At 39.0% G+C, this 18,774-nt stretch overlaps 1 pseudogene; it reads left to right on the top strand.

Annotated features, from left to right (window-relative positions):
• Nucleotides 1-18,774, top strand: part of LOC143407526 (aldehyde oxidase 3-like) — a 47,331-nt pseudogene that overhangs the window by 16,484 nt on the left and 12,073 nt on the right.

The raw sequence follows: 18,774 nt of genomic DNA, 5'->3' as shown, positions 1-18,774 counted from the left end.
ATAGACATGGTTCTCAGAGGGGGTTCCATGTTCCCCCTCTGTAGCATCATAGCATCTTAGAATAGATGTATGTGATTATTTAAAATAGTGCTTTAAATAAACAAGTGTGCATGAGGGCCCATATGTAGGTTATGATATTCCTATGTGAAAAATAGTTTTAGCAGCCTTCATTTGTGTTTTTAAAATTCATTTTCTGGTAAACATTACACACCTTTGTATTCCTTACTGTACTGGTTGGATTTCTCTCTCTCTTTTCTTTTCTTTTTTCTCCTCCTCCTCCTCCTCCTCCTTCCCCTCCTCCTCCTCCTCCTCATCCTTCTCCTCCTCCTCTTCCTCCTCCTCCTCCTCCTTCCTTATTCTTTTTAATCTAGATGTGGGGTTGAATGAAGCTTGCAGGCTGGTTCTAGCTAAAATCACCCTCCCAGCATCTCCCCGCAGAGGAATGGTGGAATACTGAAGAAATTTCATGATCAGTTTTCTCTTTAATTCCACTCAGATGTTTTGCAGCAATTAAAGATGAGGGTAAAGATGAGTTTGTCTTTAGGACACTCTAGGGAAGAGAGCTTTTTCCAGGTGCTTCCAGCCTCTCTCAAGTTTCAATAAGCACCACGTGTTTATTTGATCTCTTTTTCAAATTGTGTTTCTGAGGTCCCTTTATGGATGAAACCCAAAGAACTCCTCTAATTTATAGAAACTTCCCTAAAGTGATGAAAATAAAAATCTGAAGACCATGCAGCAACATACAGTTTTTTTAAAAAAGGTTTTTATATCAGTCTACTAGATCTTCACAATCAATACTTCCCATTAAAATAATAAAAGCATCTTTATTTCAGGACCCTTGTGCATATCATGACATCTCCAAGAAACTAGCATCCTAGAAGACTTTCCTTTAACCATACCTCTGGGGACTTAGTCATTTGAGGTCAGTACATTTTTTTAATGAACAGAACTGACAAAAAGGCTACAGCTGTCCTTTAACCTTGCTTTCCTTTTGAATTTCAAATCACTATTGTAAGCTCAGCTATGGGATGTTACATACAAGCAATAATCAAAAAGTGCAGTGGGATAACAGTTCTCCTTAACAACAGCAAACAGAAACATCTCTGAGAATAAAATCAACAAGAAATGTGCAGGGCCTACACATTAAGAGAAGTTTTAAACTAGTATTAAACTTAAAATGAGACATGATTCTTAGAATGGACCAACTACTATGTATAACTGTAACAGTCTAATAATAATTTTAGGAGACAAGAATACAGGGAAAGATGCAGTTCTTAGCTAGGAAGACATAAAATTAAAACATAAAAACAGGTATTTTGAAAAATAATAGTAGTAACAAAGGGAAATTAACCCTATACACTTCTGAAATGCAGTATATATCTCAAGATGTTAAACATTATAGATAGGGTCACAGGAAGGGACTGAAAAACCAATGGGACAGCACAGAGTCCAGAAATAGATCAGAAAATAGGGTATTATGAGAAATAAGAATGCATGTTAATAAGATGGAGTATTTAAACAGAGATAATTGATGCAATTATCAAACCTTTTGAAAGACAAAGAAAGAAACATAAAACTGTCTTATTTCTCACCTTACAATGAAAATAAATCCCAGATTGATTGAAGTTTTAAAAATTAAAAACAAAGGCAGGAAATTTCTAGGAAAAAGTATGCATGATTATTTTTTTTTAGGTCCATAGCTCTGCGAAGACTTCTATGAGTACAACATGAAACCCAGAAGCTATAAAGGAAAAGACTGACAAATTTGACTATGGAAGAGGAAAAAATAAATTAAAAAATATGCAACAAAAACTTTTATACGTTAATAAGAATAAAGGAAAACTAAGAAAAGCATTCCTACTGGCAGATCACAGGGAAAATAAAACCATTAAACTTCTAAAGTCTCACAGGTTTTTTTAAAAGGCAAATTTTAAGCAACACGATAGAACTTTTATCTCTTAAGACTGGCAACAATTTAAAATGTTGGTAATAGCCAGGACTGATTGAATTTGGATTTTTGCCTATAATCTTATTCCCTTGTATAATAAAATTACTGAAGCTAGATAGCATATTGGTTAAAATGGCCAGTATTACCAGGACCTAGCAACAGGGGGCAGCAGAGATCTCCTGCTGTCTCAGTGTTCGGTGACTTTCACTGTCGCAGTTTCTGAAGTGGCAGAATTCAGCAAGAAGGGAGGTGTATTTTCAGTTCTTGTCATCTTCTTGGTGACAGTGAGTAATCTGGTGGCAGCTGACTTGATGTTATCTTTAAGGCCTTCTCACCAGGCCAGGATGTGTCCATGCCAGGATGTGTGTGCTACAGTCAAGGAATCTAGTCAAACCCACCATCAGCAAGTGGGTTGCTGCTCCTCTGTCCCTAGCTTGTCCTGAGTGGGACAATGGTGTTTCCCGAGGAAGCTGGTATTTGAAGAGTGGACACTCAAATCTGAATATTTCACTAAGAGTCCTTTCCAGTCAATAAACAAGAGAGAACAATGAAACTAATAAGAAAACACTGTCACTGTCACAATTCTCATTTGCATAACTAAGGAAACACCAATGACTCTAGTTATATTAGCTGCATGGCTTTGGGGTTGAGAGTGAGAGATGAAAGAGAAAATCAGAGTATGAAGGCAGGAAGAAGGTTGACCCTGTTTCCTTCCCTGCCTGGGAGGGGGCATTTGGATCATCGCAGACTGCTCTGGCCATCTATTGCCTTCAGGTTCTTTCCCATGATGTGGGTTCATTTCCTCCTCTGATCTTCTCCAGCCCTCACTCGGCCTTGAATTTCAGAGCCTCCTGTGTTTCCCATTCTCTCCCTCAGGACTCAGACTCCAGTTTCCATCAGTGAAGGAGTTGCCTATTCACGCTGGAGTCTTCCACTGCAGAAGAGAGCCCTATGTCCAACTCAGAAGGCTGTGATGATGGACACCTCTGAACTTATCCAGCAGGGCAGATTAAGTTTCAGGGAGTATGTTAGTCAGCTTTCCATCATTGTGACAAAGCACTTGGGGAAATCCACTTAATAGGAAGAAAGGTTGTTTTGGCTCATGGTTTGAGAAGTTTTGACCATGGTCTGTTGGCTCCATTATTTGGGGGCCTGTAGCAAAGTAGTACCTCATGGCAAAGAGCATACAGTAGAACAGAATTTCTTACCTCATGGTGTCTAGGAATGAGAGAGAGAGAGAGAGAGAGAGAGAGAGAGAGAGAGAGAGAGATGGGAGTCCTAATAGCCACTGCAAGGGAACATTCCCAGTGACTTCCTTCCAATATGTTCCACTCCCTAAAAAATCCACCAATCCACCACCTCCCAATAGCACTACAGGCTGAAACAAAGATTTCAACATATGAGCAGGAAGCATGAGAAAACTTTTTTCCATATCACAGTCAGAATCTGTCCTGTCAGCTGCAAAGACACCTTTAGGAATCCTGGGTGTGGTGTGTCCTTCACCACGTACAGGATTACAGAAAATGTGGATTGAGAAATCAATATAGAATGTATGAATTCATACATATACATACATGTTTGCACTTTCTTATGATAAAAGTAAAATTCCCTGTAATGAACACTTGACAAATATAGAAAAATATAAAGAAAACCCAAATCTACTGGAAACCTTTCATATATACACATACAATCACTATTAAAGTATATTACAAATATTAAAAACCTAATTCTCAGGCAAATCTAAAGTAAGCATGTGTCAGAGACTTATTTTTTTATTTTTAAATTAATTAATTTTAATTAGGTATATATGACAGGAGAATGCATTTTGATTCATCGTACACAATTGCAGCACAATTTTTCATTTCTCTGGTTGTATACAATGTAGCATTGCACCATATGTGCAGTTATACATGTACCTAGGGTAATGATGTCCATCTCATTCTACCATCTTTCCTGCCCCCATGTCACCTTCCCACCCCTTTCTCCCCTTTGCACCATCAAAATTTCTCCATTTTTCCCATGTCCGCTCCATTATGGATCAGCATCCACTAATAAGAGAACATTCCACCTTTGGTTTTTTGGGATTGGCTTACTTCACTTAGCATGATATTCTCTAACTCCATCCATTTACCTGCAAATGCCATAATTTTATTCTCTGTCAGAGACCTATTTAGCTTATTAATGAGGGGACCAGTGAAATGATTCAACTGAATGAAAATGAACTTGAGATTGAGTATAAAGTCACTGAAAGAATAATGAAAGATGTAGCAGATATAGATAACAGAAGTGGTAAATATCTTAGAGGGAATAAAGCTGTAATCTTTGAGGTTGTCATTTCTGAGGGAAGGAGTCATTTGATTCTTTACTAAAAAAAATAAACTACATGTTACTATGTAACTTAACAGAATCTCAGCCTAATCATTATTAAATAAAAAATCCTTAAAAAAATGATCCCCTAAAGAACACGGTAACCATTGACAGGTTTGTGTGACATTAAAAGCACATGAAATCTTCTTTTTCTTTCTCCAAGTTTTGAATAATGTTTTAAACATGCTATTATCATTTTAATAGATTTCTTTCTAATCTTAAGAATTATTAGGGTGTAATAAATAAGTAAATAAAAATAAAATGAGTATCATATTGTATCTATAATCTGACATCCCTCTGTTTTTACAAAATAGCACTATCATGAAACTTTCTTCATGTCACTAAATATTTTTCAAAAAAAGGGATTTTTAACTGAAACAGGTTTTTTATTCAAATGGATAGGCTCTTATTTACTTAACCAATCCTCATTTGGGGGAACAAACAACATTTTAGCAAATATTCTAGTACATGAATCTGCACACATTTCCAATTATATCCTTAAGAATGATTCCTACTTGTAGAATTTCTATGTCATAGGTTCTTAAAAAGAGCCTAGAGAGATTGTTTCCCATTTCAGCAACCCATACCTTACCAACATTGGGTATTATGTGTTCTGATCTTTCACAATTTAGAGAAAAATTGTATCTTGTTATTTTGATTAGCATTACTTTATTAGTGAAGTTATTTCTTTTTTCAGATGTTCACTAGCCATTTATAGTTCTATTTTGCTTTTATATGATTAAATCTCATAAAAATGAACACTAAAGATAGATTTGAAGGACAAAATTATACCCAAAGGGGCTGCTGAAACCTGAAGGAAATATGAGGAAAGGGTTTTTTCACTTGCCCTATAGCTAGAAAGAGGATTTAAGGTCATCTGCACATAACCCTCGTCACCCCAGGCTAACCCACCAGTGTACACCAACCCTCGTCACCCCAGGCTAACCCACCACTATACACAGAGGGCCACAGGAGAGGACAGAGCAGTGTTCTAATGGTCAATTTTAATTTTCAACTTGATTGGATTAAGATATGCCCAAGATTAAGGAGTTTATGGGTGTGTCAATGAGAGTGTGTCTAGGAATGATTGGCATGTGGGATAGCCAACTGAAATGGAGACCCTCCCTAAGTGTGGGCAGCACCATCCAATAGTGAAGCCAGATTTACAGATAGGTAGTTAGTGTAGTTAGGTAAATCGGGTCTAATATCAAGTAAGATAAATAAAACAGAGGCCATTATTGAGAATGGAGTCCAGGAAACCAGAGCAACTCTTGGGGAAATTGAAATGTTAATGTCCCCAAGGCCTGGAACCTATTCTAAGGAACTGTTAATGAAACAGCTCCCAGAAAACAGGGAAATGCTGATCAAAGCTGCCTTTTCTGCCCATATTACTCCTTCAGTCCACCTATCACCTACCTTTTGGGCCTTCCCACCTGCCTCCTATCACTGCAAGATAACGGAAAATAAAGGACAAGAGTGTGGGAAAGCTGAAAGAAGACCTTAGCTATAAAAAAGGGAAGAGCTCCCCCTTCCACGGATTCCGCCTTTTGGGTCCCTTTCTTCCTCTGGAGAGAAGTCTTTTCTGCTGCCCTTTAATAAAGCTTCTACTTTCCACTCTAAACTTGCCTCTGCGTGCTTCTCTGGTGTTATACCTCAGCATTTGGGGAAGCCAGGACTCGTCACCGGTAAACAGCGGTAACAATAGGATGATGGCTTGGATGGGATGAAAGTTGGAAGAACAAGGAAGTAGAAGCAGATGCAAGCTCCATTCTTCTCCAATGGGTTCTTGACTGCAGCTGCAATCTTCTGAGGATATGGAACTCTCACTTCTTCACTCTTCCAAAGTGGTTTCTCCAGAAGCCTTCAGTGTTGGACTAGGGTAGCACCATTAATCCCTCTTGTTCTGGAGCTTTAGCCTCTTGGACTGTGCAGCTATTGGTTCTTTCAGTTCTCCAGCCTACAGACGACTACTGTGGACTATTCCAGCTTCTGGTCGCATAAGCTAACCTGATAAATCCCCTGCTTATAATTATACTTCCTGTTGTGCTGGGAGCCATCAGCCAAGTAGGTATGACAATTTCCTTGCCAGCGTACCCCCATGTTTCTTTAGTGGAAGGACTCATGGAAATAGGACATTTTGCAGCGACATTGCATGTAAGGTGACCTTGCTCAAGGACCAGGGCGCATCCGTGTTTAGGGTGTTCCCGGTTTAGCATAATACAAGATTAGGGCGTTCCCCGTTTAGAATAGGGCGTATCCTGCTGCCTGAGTTCCTCTTGAGTTCTTAGGGTCAGACAGTATATTTGGGAGACAGAAGCCCAGTGGGTGTGGATTTGGGCAGAGAACGTGGATTTCCCCAGAACGTGTTTGTAGAAGGCCCGTGTGAGATCGGGAATAAAGAATTCCTGTTTGAATCTACAAAGCTGTGAGTGGCTCGTGATTTGTGCCCAGCCAGACTGCGGCACTGTTGATTCTGTTCCTTTAGAGAACCCTGACGTATTAATACAATTGTCTAGATTTTTTTTTCCCAAATAAAGAGCTTGGCCCTCCCTCTCACATCAACTGATGTTCTGAAGCTGGATTGGTTGTTGGTCTAAGGAGGTTTACCAAATGAAGAAAAGAAAATGTTATTTGGAAAACATCCCCAGGAGCACCATGCAACAACTTCAAGGGACAGGAATATCCACTAGGTAATTTCAATTACATGAAATTACAGAATTCGAGAACTGACACTTCTTAAAGATCTTCACTCTTGTGTTATAAAATTTGCCTTCAATGAAGGAAGAGTAAACTCATCCTTACCCCAGCTCTAAATTCATAGACCCAGATTAGTTAAAAAAAAAAAAAGTCTGTCAGGCATGGTAGCATATGCCTGTGATCCCAGTGACTTGGGAGGCTGAGGCTGGAGGATCACAAGTTCAAAGCTAGCCTCAGCAACTTAGTGAGGCCCTAAGCAACTTAGCAAGACCCTGTCTTGAAATTAAAGAAACTAAAAAGGGATGGTGCTATGGCTCTTTGGTTAAGAACCCCTGGGTTCAATATCTAGTACAAAAAAAAAAAAAAAGCCTCTAAATTTACGAGTTCAAAAATTGGGTTAGCTAAAAAGCATGATTTTTGAGGTTCAGAAACAAAAGCCCGAAGAGTTTGAAAATAAATAAGCAAGCAAACAAAAACATCTGCCCAAAGTTATTTATGGGCAGTTCTGGGAAACTCCCAGTTTCCCACCTGATGCTTGTTTAGTCAGCACTGCCTCCCTGTCTTAAGGGGAACCACAGGCTCCCTAATGGACATGCCAACAATGGGAAATTGTACCTCAAGTGGTATCTCACTAAGAAATATTTAAACTATGTAGTTTTTCTCATAAAAGTAGAATTTCCCATATGCAGTTCTCTCACAATCAACCTCCTGCTGGACCAGTCCCCACCTTGCCTCATCCTCATCAGATGTACCCTCTTTAGTGTCATGTGGATAAACAATGAGGCTGAAGAAAACTCCAGTTAGAGCTGAACACGGACTTGAGGCATTTAGAGTAGACAAAGATGTACCCATTTCTTTGTGGTTGCTTCTGACTCATAACACCAATCTACTTTGTGCTTTGTTTTTTTTTTAAACCCAGTTCATAGATCCCCAGAAGCCCTTGCAAGATCCAGTCCAACGCCCCATCATTCATCAGTCTGGCATTCACCCCTCCACAGGGAAGGCAGTGTTTTGTGATGACATGCCTGCCTTGGCAGAGGAATCCTTCCTGGCAGTGGTGACCTGCATCAGGCCACATGCTAGAGTTGTGTAAGTGACAAGGCAGACTTGCAAACCCAGTAATGCCTAGGAAGCACTTAAGGGCACAGTTATCCATCAGCAATCAACTCAACTTTGCACGCTGAAGTACTTCACACACACACACACACACACACACACACACACACACAATCTCTGGATATACCTCAATAAAATAAAAAGAAGAAACCGATTTTGTGTGAATACATTAATAAGCTCCTGTCAAGAGAGGGAGCTCATATCTGTAGGGCTGGCCATTGTTATCTAAGAATGAAAAGTGTCAAGAACAATTTCCTTGGCTCATGAAAACCCGAAGAGATATGATTCTCTCCCCCTTTTTTCTTTGAAAGACTGTTTGAAGAGGAGCCTGGATTCCTAAAAGTGTCACCAATTGAACATTGTGTCATGGAAACTCAAGGGTACACCTTCCCAGGAAGGGAAGAATACCAAATGCTCTCCTGAGGATCCCCTCTTTTATTTTTTGCCTCTGCACCCAGTGAAACCAATGTGCCCCACTTCCCACAGTGTCAGTATGAAGTAAACACACTTTCTGTGATGGACTTGCTTGGCCTGTGTGAATTACAGTGTGGTTCTTGGGATTTGCGTATTTACACAGTAGAGGACCGTGTGATCCTGCAGCATGCAAGTGGCTTTGTTTTTTCCCCAGTTCCATTGATGCATCCAAGGCCCTGGCATGGCCTGGTGTCCTTGAAGTGATGTTCCTGGTGACAATGGCAGTGAAGAAGGCAGACTACGCCCAGGACGAGGTAGCACCATAACAGTGCCTAGCATTCTCACAGCAGCTGCTCTTCCTTGGAACCGATTATTTTCCAGGTGACTTTGCACATATGACCACATACAATACGACTCGTAACGTTAGGTTTTCTTATTTGTACTAAGTCTTGTTTTGCAACAGATTTAAAGCAGCTAAGACCCCTGTTAAGTTGACACTGTTCCATTTTAAGATGAAGACATGGAAACTTAGATGGTCTTAGCAAGCTGTTTGGGGCCATATAGCTCTGAGTGGCAGAGCCAGAGTGAGAACCAGACCTATCTCTATGCTACAAGTCACCCACACACCATTCTAGGCATGTCTTTCCCCCACCCCCAGTTGGCAAGAGCCTTATAAGTATACATTTTCATTCCCTCCTGACATGTTCCTTGGTCTGTTTTTTTTTCTGTAGGTAATTTTCATGGGTCAGATTGTCTGTGCTGTGGTTGCAGATTCATATGCCCATGACAAGCAAGCCACAAAAATGATGAAGTTTGTGTATCAAGACATGAAGCCTGTGATTGTGAGTATTCATGTAATGTCAGCATCTGCTTGGCCTTTGGCCAGTTTGGAAGTGTCTTTCCAGAAAGTTCCAAAGGATTTTGTTTTACTCCTGAAAACCCTTAATCGAGTTTTCCATCTGCTATGGAGATTACACAAACTGGAAAACTTATTTTGTCCTGAAATTTTCAATTTTCCTTCCTCTTACCACCAGGTACTTCCATCTGGAATTGTGTCCTCCTAGCCCACAGCAGATTCTTATCATGCCCTGTGTGTCTAAGTACTCCTGAAATGCTTCTGGTTTTCCTTAAAGGGAAAGTCTCAAATTCCAAACTTGACATTTGAGTCCTACAAAGTTCAAACCTTTGCTTTTTAGGTAGATTTTAACACTTGTAAATTTGAAATTTATTTCTCTTAGCTCCCGTCCCAGGTTCCAACACCTCAGGTCCTTCACTGCCCTTAAGTTTTGTCTTGTCCCACATTAACTGGCTCAGTCCTCATTGAATGTGCCTTTGTTGCCTGGGCTTTTCTTCACTTTTTGCCAGGTTCCAAGGTAAATCTACAGTGATGCCTTCTGTGTATTCTGCAATAGATCCACTGCAGAGGGCCATAGCAACATTGCCTAGAAGTAGGACATTGAGAGGAATCATTTGCATTACGTTGGCCAGTCCTGGCAGCCTCTGCTCCTTCTAAGGAGAGAAGCTGAAAATTTGTCCACAGATAAATGCCATGGAATTGCTCTCACTGGAGGTCAGGTTCAAAGTGAAAAAAAAAGGAATGATCAGAATTAATTTTAACATACTACCCCATGACACCAACAGAAAACAAGATAAAAGGATTAAAAATTAAAAGGTCAAAAGTGAGATAAATCCAAAAAGGAAGCAAGAAAAGCACGGGGGAACTCCTCAATAGTATTTCTGAGTATGACTCAAATTCTAACTTTCATAAAAGATTTATCAGTTCTACTATATAAAGTAGCACACTTCAGCAAAAGAAAAATATAAGCAGTCAAAAAATAAATATCAAGTGGAAATAGTTGCCATACCATAGGCACCAGTTTCTTAATTGTTCCTGATTTCTTAATTACATAAAAATTTCCTAGAAATGAAAAGGAAAAGCTAGAAAAACATGCAAAGAATGCCAGCAGACAGATCACAGGAGTAAATTATAAAAAAGGGCCCTTATAGGTAGGAAGAGATGCTTAGTCTCTTCCTAAATGAAAAGTTACAATGTTAAGCCATTTTTAGCCTACAAATTGGCAAAGTATATTAAGTTGAAACCACATTCTGTTGCCTTCTTAACTTCCTGATAGAAATGCAAACTAGAAAAACTTCTATGAAGAAAGATTTAGCAATATCTATGAAAATTCCAAATGTATATGCCATTTAACCAACAACCCTGCTCTGAGAATTTATCCTACAGCTTAGCTTGTTCACCTGCCAAATAATGTATTTTTAAAGTTTTTCTTTGTACCATTGTTTGCAATAGGAAAATACTAGAAACAAATCGAGTGTCCATCTATTTATATAAGGGAATTCAATGTGGCTGCATATGTAATTTTTTTTAATTGAGGACATTCTCACACTTCAGTGTGAGAGATGAGGAGGAGACCAAAGTCAGAAATCTTGAATTCGGTCACATTGGTAAGATCTGTTATTTATTACCTTCTGTGGGATAGAAGGATCTCCAAGTTATTCAGATAAGCAAAAGAAAAAAATGCAGAAAGGTGAACAAAGCAGGGAGTGTGGTAATATAGATTTATATTTGCTTGCATTTGCATAGAGAAGTTCTGAAAGTTCAGAAGTTTCTGATACATAGGAAACTAATGATAGTGATCCTCTTTGGAAAACAGATGGAGGGACCAAGACTCTTCATCAGATACGTTCAGATTCTGTTTCATTTTTAAATCACTGGAATGCATTGTCTAATTTTGAAAAAGAAGTTTTAAATGTGAGTTTGAAAAAATCTCTTAAATAAATGATAAATCTGGGCTAAGGGTGTGTGTAGTTCAGGGGTAGAACATTTGCCTAGTGTACATGAGACCCTGCGTTTAATCGTGAGGTGCAGAACATAAACAGATTAGAGTTTGAAAACAACTTGACTAAGGAACAAGGTTATGTTTCTGTGGAGGTCTACGTATTGAAATCATTCTTTTGTAACATATTTATCAAAATCCTAACTAGGAATGAGAGACAGGTAGAGAATTCTGAAGTTTGTCTATAGGGTTTAGACTAATCTAATATTAAGCCTCCATAATAGGTGTGTTTTTGTGAGAATAAAGGAGAAAGAGGAGTCCAAATCCATGAAGGATGAAAATGACTGGGTTCCATTATATGGTGAACCTATGTTCTGAAATGTGCCAGCTCAGGAAATGTAGTTGAAAAGTGCAGCTGAACCCATGGAGGCTCTAGGAAGTCATGTTTGAAATCTGCACTGTCCTAGGGAATTGTTAACATTACATGTAGCTTTCAGCATGAGGGTTGTGAAGATGCCCAAAGACAGAAATCTTGAACTTGTCCACATTGGTAATACCTATTCTTCATTACCTTTCATAGGATGCAATACAACATAAATCATTCATTGGACCTAGAAGGCACGGGGTGGGGGCCGGGGGCAGGGAACTATGACAAGGAAACATAAAGAAAACATTTCAATGTGTCAATCAAATCATTGAAGGTGAATTCTAAAGCCCCTTTTTATCATGGGAGTTTTGGGCATATTGATGCTACTTTAATGATATTACTTCTATATTTATTTATTTAATTCTTATTTATCTTAATTCTTCTCATGGAAATTAGAAGAGAAACAATCCAGAATCAAACTCAGAGAAGGAAGGAGTTTTACAAAAGAATTTGTACTGGTTCTATAGATTGTAGAAGCCATTTGAGATTTTGAAAAAAAAGGTGGCAGGGTCAAAACTGCCCTTGAATGCACCTGGAAGTGCAGTTTGGATTGAATGGGAAGAGAGTGCCCATCAGAGAACAGGGTCAAAGGTCACTATAGCATGCCAAGTGAGAAATTATACTTGTTGCAATAGAGTTGGGCAGAAAATGTAGGTGCAAGAGATAGTCAGGTACTGACTAGGTATGAAGAGCAAAAGGAGAATCCAGAGGACTCTGAAATTATAGATATGATGAACAGGGGAAAGACGATATCATTAACAACCGGGGGACATTATAACATATTTGAAGGCAAGCAGAAGATGAGGGGTCACAGGGCCAGCAGGCGTTCATGGGTGTTATTCACAGGCAATTTTGAGAAATACTGGGGCAGGAGATGGGGGTTTGGAAGACCCCATGGAAATGAATGAAGTTACCAAAGGAGAGAACAAATTCCAAAAATCCACTTAAAAGAAAAAAAATTATATATATACGTATATATATATGTGTGTGTGTATATAATATATATCTCAGATAAAAAGACTAATAAGCTGAAATCTGATATCAAGAGGGAGAAGAGAAATTGCTATTGTTGAGAGAATAACTTTAATTGAATAAATTTACCAGACTTTAATTGGGCAAAGAATGATCCTCCAATTGGGCAGCCCTCAGAACTGGAAGAGGTTCAGAAAGCTGTGCCCACAATGTGGACAGATATTTATAGATAGGAAACAGAAATAGTCCAGAAACAGCTCAGTTGGTTACATCTCAGCCTGTCTTTATTTGGATACAGCCTGATCATTGGCAGCCTATGATTGGCTGAAGTTCAGTTGCTGTAATTGTCTAAGACTTACCTGTTAAAAAAACAAAAACAAGAACAAATTTAAATATTCCTAGTTAGTCTTTCGGTTGATGTACTAAGTTAGGTTATATTTCATTACCTAGAGACTCAAAGTATGTAGACACCCTCAGACCAAATTTGGTGTAATCTAGTGCTATGATTGATTAATGAAAATTACAGCCACCAAACTCATAGCAGAAGGAGGGGGTGGGGAAAGAGAGAATGCCTGAAGACAGAATCTTTACTGGCAGTTGCAGTTAGAGTTATTATTAAATTGCAAATTTCTGTTACCTAGAGAACTAAAATTGGATGAACCAATAAGTCCAGGATGTCCCTCCTGGACACAGGGGATTAGAATCAAGGCTGCCCATATATATTTTGATACTAATGATTTCAAAATTTATATCTATGAATTGCTCACTAAATCTTCAACAATGTTTTAAGTTATCTCAATGCTTTTCTAAACCACCTCCTCCTTTTTGAATGGAGACAAATGTTATCTTTGAAAACCTATGATTAATAGGTTTTGAAGTGTTACTTTCCACTTGGGAGAAATCTGAAAAGAAGGAGAGAGACTTTTCCTCTACTTCTTCTCTCCTTCTCCTCCCTCACATGCACCCATTTATTTTTCATACATCAAGTCCTATGGAGTTGTTTATTTGTTCTGTGGGGCTGGGGATGAACCCAGGACCTCACACTTGCTAGGCAAGCTCTACTGCTAAGCTACACTCCCAGCTGCGCTGTGGGTTTTAATGAAGTTGAAAGAGATTTCAGCTCAGTGGCTGCAGAGTTGTGGTTTGGGGTTTTAATCTTTCCAGCAAACAGATGAAAAAATTATGTCGGGTAGAATGTCACTTGTTGTACAAGTTTCTGTTTGCTGTGTAAAGACAATTCTGCCCCCAGGCAGTTACATTTCAGAGGTGGCTTTACCCTTAGGTGAAAGCATCTCATTCTTTGCTCTTCCCTGATGATCAAGATTTGTTGCTCAAGTCAATAAGAATGATTTTCTAGTTCTTGAGAACATACTGATGTGGGAAGGCAGGCAAATGGAGCCAGATGCACAGGAGATTTTGAAATTGAATGTAATTGCTCAATTATCTTGCATATAATAAATTACCAATGAACAGTTGGCCAAATTATAAGGATTACTGTAAATCAAATTAGGACACAAAATGTTGTCCCCATGAACTGAAAGAAAATAATATTAACATTTAGGGAAATGTACTACATTCTGTTTTGAATACATATAAATTAAGTTCCACTAAAGATAAGCATCTCTGTGCTTGTTGTTTCTAAAAGGGAAAGTGCACTTTGGTGAACAGGAACATTTTTATATGGAGACTCAAAGTGTATGTGTGACACCAAAGACAAAGGACAAAGAAATGGACATATATGGGTCAAGCCAGAATGCAGCGTTCACACAGGTGGATTCCTTTCCAGTCACGACTTCTGGCATCACAGCTGTAGAACTTCTAAATGAGGCATTATCATTTTTTTCTGATTTATAGCTGTATAACCAAGATAATGAGGTAATGTTTAATTAAAGGCTGAACATCAGGTCAGGGGCCAAGCCTAGCCCCAATTTTTACGTTTCCTTTAGTGTTCTGCAAAATTCTACCCATCCCCCACTTTGTCTAAGATGATGACAGCCTCCTATTTCATTAGGGAAAAAAAATTGAGGTCATCAGTCCTGAAATGTACCAGTCTCCATCTCTCCCCATCCTCATCACATGCACAGTCTGCAGGTGAGAGGTCCTTCTTCCCCTCCAGGCCAGTCTTTACACCTGCATCTTTGGTCCCACTTTCTCCCTATCAATCCATAAACTCAAGTCTGATCAAGGAACCTGGTGGCTACTGCTTCTCTCTCTTCCCCTTCTGAAACAAGTTTTTAGAACAGTTGCCTACATTTGCTGCTTCTCATTTGTGCTTCAATTCACTGCTTCTGCCAAAGTCACCAGTTGCCTACTACTTCTCAAATCTAAAAGATGTTCTTCTCTTCCTCCTGGATGTCCCTGCTGCCTTCCACACTGAAGACCACTTGGGCATTGACACTCTTCATGCTCCTGACTTTTCAGATGCTACTCTCCTGAGTTTCTTTTCATGATGAATGATTGAACTTTTCCAAAATAAAAATTTAAATAGGAAAACATAAGAAGGAAATAAAACATGCTAAACATATAGTGAGGACATACAATACATATATTCCTCTAATAGTCTCCTTCATAATCATCCTTGGGAAACTTAACATTGACAAACCCTATTTATTTCCTATGGATCATGTTCAAATTTCTACAATTGACTCACTAATGTCCTGGGTTTTGTATTTTTTTTTTTTTGTCTTCTTCTGATCTAAGATCTAATCCAGGGTCATGCATTGCTGTTTCTTTAATCTCATTTACTCTAAAATAATTTCTAAGACTACGTTTTCTTTCACAGAGTAGATATTTTTGAAGAGTCAAGAAGGACATTCCATAATTTGGACTTGATGGTGTTTTCTTCCTGATTAGATTCAGGATGAACATTTTTGGCGTGAATATTACAGCAATGTCTTTTGAGCTTGTCATATCAGGAGGCAGGCACACCATGTTGCTGTGGTCCATTACTAGGGATGTTAAGTTTGGTCATTTGTTGAAAATGATACTATCAGGTTTTTCTTGTGTACAGGTACCTTTCCCCCTTTGCAATGAAGCAACCTATGGACTGCTAGTTCAAGACTGAATGTACATATCTTCCACAATGGTTTTAGTGTCACTCATGATTCTTCTCTGAAGATTCCAATTCCATTATACATGTGCATTTATTACTCAGCACTCTTCCAAAAATAACTTCAAACATTTTTGTATCGATGTGGATTTGCAGATTCTTTTTTTTTTAAATTGATGTTACAATGCATTCCAGTTATCATGATTTTTGATCCTCAAATTACCCTGAATTTAGCCAGTACGAACACTTTCATGCTTTCTTTCTTCAATATTTTGACCTAGAATCTATTAGCTTTTCAGAACTATCTCCCCTTGTTACTTTTAAGGGAGAATGGTATTTAGAAACCATATCTGGTGCTAAGTGTGTTCACTGCTCATAGGGTATCAGTACTCTTAGGCTCTCTCAGTTTTCAGAAATAGAACAATGAATTTTAAAGAGAAGACCATACCGATCCAATAATTCCATTCCAACACTCCAAGTTTCTCTCTGTTATTCATCCTTTCCATATTTGTGTCTCCCTTTACCCACAGCAAGAACACTGGTTTCCAATAATATAATTTATATTTATTCATTTGCTCAATCCTATAATACACACAAAATAGTTTCAAAATCACTACTTTCAATACTACCAACAACAAATTATTAAGTCACATTTAAGCTTTTTTTTGTATTCTTATAAACTTTCCCAGGGACAGACAGTGTAGACAGAGCACTGAATTCAAAGTTTACTTGGCTTAATGTTCTGTGGAGACTTTACACACAGCTAAGTCCATTTTTCTCTTTATATTCAATTTGAGATGATTTTCCCATTGTAGTTCAATATTTTTATTACCTAAAGCACCTTCATAAATATTAATGATGGGATATAATGCTTCAGTTATTGGTATTTTACTTCTAAAGTGTTTGTGATTACCTTCATTCTTTATAAGGATTTCTTCATGGATCCCAGCGTTTTCACTAATATTACTAGTAATTTGCTCTTCCCTAGTATCCTTGCACACTGGAGATTGTGATGTACCATCTCCTGCCCACCTAACTGCCATGAATTATCTAGGTGTGACCACCCCCACCACACACACCAAATATGAGCTACAAGCTGGGACCCAGGGGTTTTAAATCTGCATTTCTATTCCCCTTAGCCCTGGCCATGGTATTTGGGGTGCTCCTGTGATTCACATCAGCTCCAGGCAGAAATGACTCAGCTAATTCCATTTTGGGGAGGAACCAGGGGTCCTGATCCTGGTGCACATGCAATCTATCTCCTGGGAGTTCTTCAAATGCTGATATCTATTTCCCCTTCATACTAATGAGATCAAAATTCTGGGTGTGGGCCAACATAAAATTTTGTGATATATATATATATATATATATATATATATATACACATACACACACACACACATATGTATGTATGTATAGCTTTAGGAGAAGCTACTTATCAGGTTTGCAAATCCTGGGCACAAGATTCTCAGCTTGCCTCCCAATTCAAATGGCTATTGATATAAATCTATGGAAGAACATTTCCTCCCAGAAATGTATCAAGGATTTGTTATGCATTCATGAGCCATTAGAAATCATTTAAAATCTTATATAACTTAAAAGTACTCATGGAGAGCAAAATAGAAATTATATTTGGTGGTGCACTGATGTTCATTTTCAATTCATTCCTCATCTGAGAATTGGTGAATCTTTGGCCCTTTGTAGTTATGGTCTTTTTCTTCTTTCTCTGCCTCCATTCCGTGGTATCTCTGTGTTTCCAGTATCTTTCTTACTCCTACACAGCTCTGTGGACATCACATCTTTGATTTCAGGCCCTTCTCCAAGCACACAGATTATTCTCAGTGCCCGCAGACACTGAGTCTATGTGTCATCATGTTTCCTCAGAGATACTTCCCTGCTGCTCATTGCAGAGGGTGTCTCCAGCTCTGCCCATGACCTCACTCCCAGCCGCCCTCCAGCCCTACTTTCCACCATTCTGTTCCAAGTACAAGCTCTCCATAGCATTCTGTGCTGGTGGCCACATTCTGCCCAGCGTGACAGAAGGAATTATTTCCTGATTGATGTCTGAGTTAAACATGAATCCTCTATGGAGCAGAAACATAGATAAACATAAAGAATCGAAGTGTCTTTCTGTAAACTTCTTTCTGCCCAGCTGCTGCAGGATTCATATCATCACCTCTCACCTGCTGGTAGGGGTCATTACCAGCTTTCCTCCAACCCACTGGCTTCCACTTCTGCCTCTCCCTGGGTCAGTGGCAGGCCTTGATTTATCTCCATGTCACACGGATGGCTGGTCAGTTCTGCCTGACTGACTCAGGATCATCTTTATTATTTCTCTCTGTATGATGCAGAGTTCCCTCTGACTGTCTTTTCTGGCAGCTCATTTATATGAGATATTAATGCTCATCTCTAAGCATCTCAGCGACCCTTTGTGGGACTCTGGGGCCTGCTGAGCAGAGGACAATGAGGAGCCCAGTATGATCACTTTTTTGATCTATCACTAATACATTTTGAAAAGAAATATTAATTTATTCTCTCAATTGTGACTTTGAAGGCATCTATAGCATTTTCTAAAGTCATCTCCCCAAATAAAGAAATATATTTTTATTCCGAGAAATGGGAAAATGATAGGAAAAATTTCTTTTCCTGTGAATGAACTTCTTGCTCATCATGTGTGTACTGCGTAACATTCTGTAACAACTCCAGACCCACAGGAAACGGTGGCTGGTGCCTTGGGCATTCCAAAGAACAGGATCAGCTGCCATGGGAAAAGGGCTGATGGATCCTTTGGGGGGAAGTTGAGCACACAAGTGAGTGTTATCTGTGAGCCACGCTCACACGAACCTGGATCCTCTGTATTCCAGTTCTTAGTCCTCCGTTCCTATTAAATCCCAGAGTTTTCTCAACAACACATGAGGATAAAGGCCAATGGGCTGCTACCTTTCCAGAACTAATGAAGGAGGGCCACTGTAGCATGAAGAATTGGACA

Source organism: Callospermophilus lateralis, chromosome 9 (assembly GCF_048772815.1).
Source record: "Callospermophilus lateralis isolate mCalLat2 chromosome 9, mCalLat2.hap1, whole genome shotgun sequence".
Classification (NCBI taxonomy): Eukaryota; Metazoa; Chordata; class Mammalia; order Rodentia; family Sciuridae; genus Callospermophilus; species Callospermophilus lateralis.
Note: the sequence above shows the minus strand (reverse complement) of the source record. Positions and strands in the feature narration are given on the sequence as shown.